Here is a 9,533-nt window from a genome sequence, read left to right on the forward strand (position 1 = left end):
TAATATTTATTGGTGGTTTTTTTTGTATTTGAGTCATTTTTATGTAGGAGTGGCCCAAACCCAATTTTTTTTTTATTCGTTCACGGGATGTGGGCGTCGCTGGCGAGGCCGGCATTTATTGCCCATCCCTAATTGCCCTTGAGAAGGTGGTGGTGAGCTGTCTTCTTGAACCGCTGCAGTCCGTGTGGTGAAGGTTCTCCCACAGTGCTGTTAGGAAGGGAGTTCCAGGATTTTGACCCAGCGACGATGAAGGAACGGTGATATATTTCCAAGTCGGGGTGGTGTGTAACTTGGAGGGGAACATGCAGGTGGTGTTGTTCCCATGTGCCTGCTGCCCTTGTCCTTCTAGGTGGTAGAGGCTGTGGGTTTGGGAGGTGCTGTTGAAGAAGCCTTGGCAAGTTGCTGCAGTGCATCCTGTGAATGATACACACTGCAGCCAGGGTGCACTGGTGGTAAAGGAAGTGAAAGGTTAGGGTAGTGGATGGGGTGCCAATCAATGGGCTGCTTTGTCTTGGATGGTGTCAAGCTTCGTGAGTGTTGTTGGAGCTGCACTCATCCAGGCAAGTGGAGAGTATTCCATCACACTCCTGTCTTGTGCCTTGTAGATGGTGGAAAGGCTTAGGTGAGTCACTCGTCGCAGAATACCCAGCCTCTGACCTGCTCTTGTAGCCACAGTATTTATGTGGCTGGTCCAGTTAAGTTTCCAGGATGTTGATGGGGGATTCGGTGATGGTAATGCCATTGAATGTCAAGTGGAGGTGGTTGGATTCTCTCTTGTTGGAGATGGTCTGGCGTGAATGTTACTTGCCACTTATCCGCCCAAGCCTGGATGTTGTCCAGGTCTTGCTGTATGCGGGCACGGACTGCTTCATTATCTGAGGGGCTGCAAATGGAACTTAACACTGTGCATTCATCAGCGAACATCCCCATTTCTGACCTTATGATAGGGGGAAGGTCATTGATGAAGCAGCTGAAGATGGTTGGGCCTAGGACCCTGCCCTGAGGAACTCCTGCAGCAATGTCCTGGGGCTGAGATGATTAATTTAGTAAAACAGACACATCCCAGGCCAATCTTTACCACAGTTGCAACTAGTATTTTGCTTTTCATTAAAGCAGCATTATTTGATGGTGTTAATGCTAGATGCCAATATTGCACTGGGATAATCTACCAAATCAAAAAATGTAATTGAAATAAATTATCCAGTGTGAACTTTCCATTTTTGCACACCGGCTACTTTTCTAGAATCCGTGAAATGCCAACTTGTGGGAAGCATTGGCACTTTCCAAATTTGTTTCACATTGTAGCCTTACATTTGGCAGACAGAGGAGATTTTCGACCAGGATAGATTTGAACCTTGGCTCCCATTGGTAAAAGGAAATTCGAACACACTGCCCCAGTCCCTAGTTTCATGTAATATTATCATCTTAATCCTGGATGCTGGTTTAAATAAAGTCGTGTTAGTGGAATCAGTTCTCTCACATCTGCCATTGCAATATCATAGAAAGAAAGAATGAAGGAGAATCTGGACAGCGCCTTTCACAACCTCAGTAATGTAGGAAATGCAGCAGCGAATTTGCTCACAGCAAGATCCCACAAACAGCAATGAGATAATGATAAGATAATCTGTTTTTAGTGAATGTTGGTTGAGGGATAAATATTGGCCAGGACACCGGGGAGATCTCCTCTGCTTTTCCTTGAAAAGTGCCATGGGATCATTTACGTCCACCTGAGAGGGCAAATGAGGCCTCTGTTTAATGTCTCATCTGTACTGCACTCGAGTGTCAGCCTAGATTTTGTGCCCAAGTCTCTGGAGTGGGACTTCGCTGGAGAGGAGTCAATTCTTGGTGATCGCGGTAGACTGAGTGATGGTAAGTTAGTAAAATTATTGTCCCTGTTAGTGTGATGGAGATGGATTCATGATATTTATGGATCTGTTTTATCTCTAGTTGTCCAACATGTACTTCTTATTCAGGATGTTTTAAGAAAGAGGAAAGATGATGTCTATATTTATTATGCAATGTTATACAATGACAGGTAAGGAATGTTCTACTTTGGTTATAAAACTAATTCAAAGTGGGTAAATTTAAACAATTAAGAAGCTTACAGTGCCGCTTGATGCACATGTAATAGTTAGAGACCCTGTTCAGATAAACTCTCAGCCTTGAAATTCCCTAATAGAACAGCTCTTGCAGGGCCACTTATTTCAAAAGCTTGCTGCTCCACCTCTGATGTGACCAACGGGTTGTGTGGTCTTGCTTCTCTCCCTGGTGGTGGTCACTGTTTTTCCCCTATGGAGAGAGGGGGCCAAAGTTAATGTGTTCCCTACAAAGGAGAGTGCACCTGTGTGAGGCTTCTGCTTGCATTGCACATACTGAGAGGGAGAAGAAACAAAATGCAAGCAGGTTGGGGATGTGTTGAATGGAAAGCAAGTGGATGGATGTGTGAAGCGAGGAAGGAGTAATGGGAGACGTTGCTGATTCTGCAAAGGTTACCATGTGAGAACAGAATGCTGTCATTGAGGCAAGGGAAGAGGTCAGTGTTTTTGGAATGAGAGGTGGTATAATGTGCCCTTGAGATGAAAGGAGGAGGAAGTGATGGAGGGGAGGGAATACATCAGAGCGCTGGGGGATGGGAATGAAGGACCACTGCCATGTGTTCTTGAGCGAGATGGAGAAAGGCAGAGCTTTACTCACCCTTGCTATTCTTGAGGTTGTTGAAGTGTTTCCTGCACTGTATCCAGATCGTGGACCATAAGACCATAAGAGAAAGGAGCAGGAGTAGGCCATTCGGCCCCTCGAGCCTGCTCCGCCATTCAATGAGATCATGGCTGATCTGATTTTTACCTCAACACCACTTTCCCCCCCTTTCCCCATATCCTTTGACTCCCTTGCTGATCAAAAATTTGTCTAACTCAGCCTTGAATGTATTCAATGACTCAACCTCCACAGCTTTTTGGGGTAAAGAATTCCAAAGATTCACAATCCTCTGGGAGAAGAAATTCCTCCTCATTCCCATCTTAAACGGGCAACCTCTTATTCTGAGACTATGCCCCCTAGTTTTAGATTCCCCCATGAGGGGTAACATCCTCTCAGCATCTACCCTATCGAGTTCCCTAAGAATCTTGTATGTTTCAATAAGATCTCCTCTCATTCTTCTAAACTCCAATGAGTATAGACCCAATCTGTTCAATCTTTTCTCACAAGACAACCCTTCCATATCCGGAATCAACCTAGTGAACCTTCTCTGAACTGCCTCCAATGCAAGTATGTCCTTAAATAAGGGCACCAGAACTGTACGCAGTACTCCAGGTGTGGTCTCACCAGCACCCTGTACAGTTGTAGCATGACTTCCCTGCTTTTATACTCCATCCCCCTAGAAATAAAGGACCATGTTCCGTTTGCCTTCCGGATTACCTGCTGCACCTGTATGTTGACTTCGTGTTTCATGTACGAGGACACCCAGATCTCTCTGTACCGCAGCATTTTGTAGTATTTCTCCATTCAAATAATAGTTTGCTTTTTTATTTTTCCTCCCAAAGTGGATGACTTCACATTTTCCCACATTATATTCCATCTGCCAGATTTTTGCCCATTTACTTAACCTGTCAATATCCCTTTGCAGACACTTTGTGTCCTCATCGCAACTTGCTTTTCCACCTATTTTTGTATCATCAGCAAACTTGGCCACAAGATACTCTGTTCCTTCATCCAAGTCATTGATATATATTGTAAATAGTTGAGGCCCCAGCACTGAGCCCTGCAGCACCCCCCACTAGTTACAGATTGCTATTTTGAAAATGACCCTTTTATCCCGACTCTTTGTTTTCTGTTAGTTAGCCAATCCTCTATCCATGCCAGTATATTACACCCAACGCCATGAGCTCTTACCTTGTGCAATAATCTTTTATGTGGCACTTTATCGAATGCCTTTTGGAAATCCAAATATACTGCATCCATTGATTCCCCTTTATCCACCCTGCCCGTTACTTCCTCAAAGAACTCTAATAAATTTGTCAGACACGATTTCCCCTTCGTAAAACCATGTTGACTCTCCTTGATTGTATTATGAGTCTCTAAATGTCCTGCTACTACTTCCTTAATAATGGATTCTAGCATTTTCCCAATGACATATGTTAGGCTAACTGGTCCATAGTTATCTGCTTTCTGTTTCACTCCCTTCTTGAATAGGGGTGTTACGTTTGCGGTTTTCCAATCCGCTGACACCTTTCCAGAATCTAGTGAATTCTGGAAGATTACAACCAATGCATCCACTATCTCTGTAGCCACTTCCTTTAAGACCCTCGGATGCAAGCCATCAGGTCCAGGGGACTTGTCAGCCTTTAGACCCATTAGTTTACCTAGTACTTTTTCTCTAGTGATTGTTTTTAGTTCCTCCCTCCCCTTTGCCCCTTGATTTTCTACTATTATTGGTATATTATTAGTGTCTTCTACTGTGAAGACAAATATAAAATATCTGTTCAATTCCTCTGCCATTTCCTTGTTTTCCATTATTATTTCCCCAGTCTCATCCTCTAAGGGACCAATGTTTACTTTAGCTACCCTTTTTTTTTATATACTTGTAGAAGCTTTTGCTGTCAGTTTTTATATTTCTTGCTAGTTTACTCTCATAATTTATTTTCTCCCTCTTTATTATTCTTTTAGTCATCCTTTGTTGGTTTTTAAAGTTTTCCCAATCTTCGGGCTTACCAGTAATCTTTGACATGTTGTATGCTTTTTCTTTTAACCTGATACCATGCTTTACTTCCTTAGTTAGCCATGGTTGGTTCACCCTTTTTGTGGAGTCTTTCCTCCTCACAGGGATATATTTTTGTTGCGAGTCATAAAATATCTTTTGTATCTCTGGCGTTACACTGTTGAAGCTTACAACCTCTGCCACCACTCTCCATGCCTGGCGCATTGCATGTGTGGGAACCCTTCTTCTACTGCCGCAATAGAGAACTTCCCTCCTCTTCCAACAGCACCTCCAGGGAGGCCTCTGAGAATCTGGAGGCTTGAGTGAAACTAATTTTTCCCGCTCCTCCTAGCCAGAAGAGAAAGCAACCTTTTAAATGGTGTATTCTCACTTTAAGTAGGCTCTGCCAGAAATTGTGCTTTAAAAAAAATGGGCTGGTTTCCAGTTCAGTCACAAATTAGGTGGGCAACCTTCCAGTCAGATTTAAGTGAGGCCCTTGAGTTGAAATACCACAAGCATGAAATTTTCTGCAGCAGGTTTCACACTCACTCCACCCCCTGTCCGTCCGGGGTCTAAATCGGCTCCCTGATTCTGTCATCTCTCAGGTTAGCATCACATGGCATGACTCTGACCTTATCCTTCAGAACTCTATGCCAGTTGAACATGGGAGGCAAGACTGGGCTGCCCAGGAGCTCCCTGCAGATATGCAGCCAACCGCGACTCCATGCCAGTGGTGGTGGAATTGTGCTGGGAGTCATTTCGGAACGGAAGGTGCAAGGGAAAACAGCAGTATGCCAAATAGGAAATTAAAGGTAGATAAGAATTTATTTTCAAGTCCCACCAGCTCTTTGGCTCTTAGGGCCTTTTGGCTGCTGCGAGACCCATGACCAGGCCTGAAGCTGCAGGCCTCCTCCGTTTGCGGGTGCAAGGCTCTGCCACGTGGCGGACCTGCACCGGGGTGTGACTGGACCATTTTTATGTTCCGGTACACTAAATTGGGACACAGCTCGCTGTAAAGAAGTACAGCGCAGGGCCAGGAAAATCAGCAGTGCACATTGTAAATAAGCAGGAAGGAAAGAGAGCTTTATTGTTCCAATCACCAATACAGGGTGGGGTTCTGCTTATTCAGCTGGGACTGTTTCTAATAAACAAAATAGCATCATGATACGGTGAGGAATTTCATGGACCGAGGGATGGGATCTGAGTCAGGATTGTGTGTGCGTCTGTTGGGAAATTTCATTCCCAATCGCACAACAGTAGGTTTGAAGATTGACCAATGATTATAATGTCACAACAGGATTTTTGATTTAAGAATAAAGAAAAATTATAAAATATAATTTTGAAACAACCAACAATTTGCTCCCAAGAACAAGAGGAGTGGAGGAGGATCAGTGCCTGTATTGGCTTCATGGTTTACAACAGCAGTAGAATTTGCATCTGTTTCTACAAGTGACATTCTGGGCAGGTCTGAAATAGTCTTCTTGATGCTAGGAAAGGAAACCTGAAAGAGTGACTCCATTTGCTCTGAGCTCAGCCTGTAGGTCATTGAAGAAGGACATACAGTTTGTGATGTACGAATTGATCCTATCAGGGAAGTCTTTAACAAATTGAAATGTCTCTCAGGAACTCCCTGTAGTTCAGAGTGGGCTCCCCTAAATGGTTCTGAGGATGCCTCATTTGAGCTAATAAGTGGGGTTATCAAATGTTAAGTTACAAGGCCGAGTGACCTTGCTGTTTTCATCCAGGTGCAACGATAAGCGAACCATGTACAAGTGAATCTGTTGGAAAAAGTAAGATTTGGAATCTCCATTTCCACACTTGGCTAAGTTCCTCAACATGCTAAATGCTTTAGGCTGCACTTTATCAGATTCATGCTCAGCCTCAAAGAAAGTTTAAATCTTGGTGACTATTTTGATTAGAAAGGGTCTGATGGTATTTGCTTCCAACTGATTTAAATAGTTAGAGAGGCACAACAGTGCCTTAAACGTTAGCACCTTGTTGTTCTCCATGGTTCCCATCAGACTAATAATTGTAGACAGCACTTGCTGAAAATATTTTTCTATCCAATTGTAATGTTCCCCAAGCCTCATATACAGTGTGACACTGGACAAGCGGAGAGGTATAAAGCAGTCATTGAAGCAATCTGCTCATCAGGGTGTCTGAGCTGTAGGTGTGAAGCCAGTGGAGATTTTAAAAGCTCTCCAAAGAAGGCAGCCACAGTGACCTTCTAACACTTGTATAGTAAGGATGAGATCTGCGAGCTTTTCTACGCTTAGTCAGACTATGACTGACATATCTGCCCGTTACTCTGGCCAGCAGAATAACCCTTTTGTGGTACATATGTAGGTCCATCAACTGGTCCCAGCCTCCATTTTTTCATCATGAAATTTACCACTTTTTCATTCTTTGCTTGACTCATCGTGGTCATTATTGTCTCCACACTGTAAAAACTGCCGTCTCTACTTCTAGATGTTTGAGCCTGGGTTGAGGTATGTCTCTGCTTCAATGCTCAATTTGGAACAAAATCTTTAGGCAGACGAAGATTGACGAAAGAGCTGAGATGGACAAGCAGGTTGTTGAACAACCAATGGTGTAATTTCAAAACCGCCTCTGCAGAGTCGGGCTTGGACATCATCTCATGCAAAGCAGCCAGCAGCCAGGGACTCTAGATTCAAATCTCGTCATGTTCTCACCAACAGAGAACATTTTCCTTTTCTCAAACGGTAACTGTTTACTTTGTCCAACAGCTCTTTCAAAGTACTCGTGTCCAATTTTGTCTCCTCTGCCAGTGATATACATACGTCACTGACGCACTTGTCCAAAGGAACAGGATAGGTGAGGATACAGGACACAACTGTTGGTATCCTGTGTGGAGCCGTATAGCAGTACCAAATAAAATTAGAAGTTTCACCTCCTTGTAAGAGATTGACTGCAACTGAACCATCAGCACTTCGAGTACCTCCGAGATCTGATCCTGAAGCCCAATGCCACATCTTTTAATAGTGGATTTCATGAGGACAACAGCTGCACTGGAAGAGCTGGAGTCTTGGTCATCCAGTCCTTTGAAGAATACGAAGAGCAAGTTGCGCAGCTGGTTATGGAGCAAACACTGAAATGAACTCTACAATCAGGACAGCATGTTTGGAAGAAAACTGAACTGTCCGTGTTAACTAATTGTTCTCTGACTCTTTTCAGGATCTCTAGCTGCTCCTTTTGCTGATCCAGACTTCCTAAGATAATTGAATGGATAGGATTATAAACTATCCAGGGTCATCTGCCAGGTTGGAAGCAATGGGTCTGCATTATGTGATATCAGCCGTCCAGTCATTGCCCCCGAATCGTTCAGTGGCACTACATTTAGAACATAAAGTTTCTTCAAGTAAAATTTCAGCAGTTCTAAGGTTGTGGCCATAGCTTTCACTCGTTGACATAATCCAATCTCCTTGAATGTGGCCTGAAGATCTTCAGGGGACACCTCCTGAAGTATTTGCATTTATAACGTAGTTAACTATGCACCTTTAACGTAGTAAAATGTCCCACGGTGCTTCCCAGGAATGTTATCAAACAAAATTTGACACCGAGCCACATAAGGAGATATTAGGACAGGTGACCAAAAGCTTGGTCAAAGAGGTAGGTTTTAAGGAGTGTCTTAAAAGAGGAGAGAGAAGTAGAGAGGCGGAACGATTTAGGGAGGGAATTCTAGAGCTTAGGGCCTAGGCAGCCGAAGGCACGGCCGCCAATAGTGTAGCGATGAAAATCGGGGATGCGCACAAGGCCAGAATCGGAGGCATTTCCTAATTTAGAAGATGGATGAATTTTCTGAATACTTACTGTTTATTATTGTACATGGGAGGGGGAGTGAGACAGTAAACAACTTTTATTGGCATATGTGATACTATTTTGTGAATACTTATTGGTAAGTATAAATACCAAATGCACATTTGCAGGAAGTCATGTACTTTGAGGCAAAGTTTTATGCCAGAATTGCTCATCTGTGGGACAGCACCCAAGAGGAGAGAGGAAATATCCACATTGATTGTTTCTTTGGATGTAACCAAGCAGAATGGTTCAGTCTAATGTGTTTGCACTAGAGGGCAGTGTTGCACAGTCATGTCACACCACTTTAAAGTGAATTAGTTTTGAACTGTTTTTGTGTTGCAGGTCTGGTTTGAAAGACACAAAAGGTAATCCAAAGTTTTATGCTACTTCGTAAAATTAAGTGAACATATAAACCGAGTTCTCCAACATTTAGTATGGTGCCCCTCATTCGTTGAATTCAGTTTATCCTTCACAATCTGTAGGATTGGCCCGTTACTCAAAGGGAGGAATTACCAAGGACTATTGGGTAAATTTTATGATTTCACAAATTTTAATCTGTGATGTCTCGAGGAGCTTTCAAGGGGACTGGATGGCACAGTGGAGTAGACATTGGCCTTTTACCACTGAGACTTGAATTCAATTCCAAACTGATAGGATGAAAATCTCTTGTCTGCAGGAATTGAATCTTGGCAGTCTCAATCCAGTTGCTAGTGGCACAAAACTGCCCCTAATTCTTATGAAAACCATAAAATGGCTGTTGTGGGCAATGTAAAAACATTACAGTGGTGCCATAGGAAGTACTTTTCTTAGATTTGGGCTGAGGTGCAATGGTGGGGTATGGAACAGAGGGAGCTTAATGCTACATCTAGGTACGCAATACCTGACCTGCGAGTGTCCAATGCTAATACTGAAAGTGTTCCATTAACCAAGCAATGACATCCCCCCCCCATCTCGATGGACTAAAAATTTGCAAAGCAGTATCATGTGATCAGTCCCTGCTACCAATCAAGTTTGATGCTCT

The sequence above is a fragment of the Heptranchias perlo genome, chromosome 2 (genome assembly GCF_035084215.1).
Source record: "Heptranchias perlo isolate sHepPer1 chromosome 2, sHepPer1.hap1, whole genome shotgun sequence".
Taxonomy (NCBI): domain Eukaryota; kingdom Metazoa; phylum Chordata; class Chondrichthyes; order Hexanchiformes; family Hexanchidae; genus Heptranchias; species Heptranchias perlo.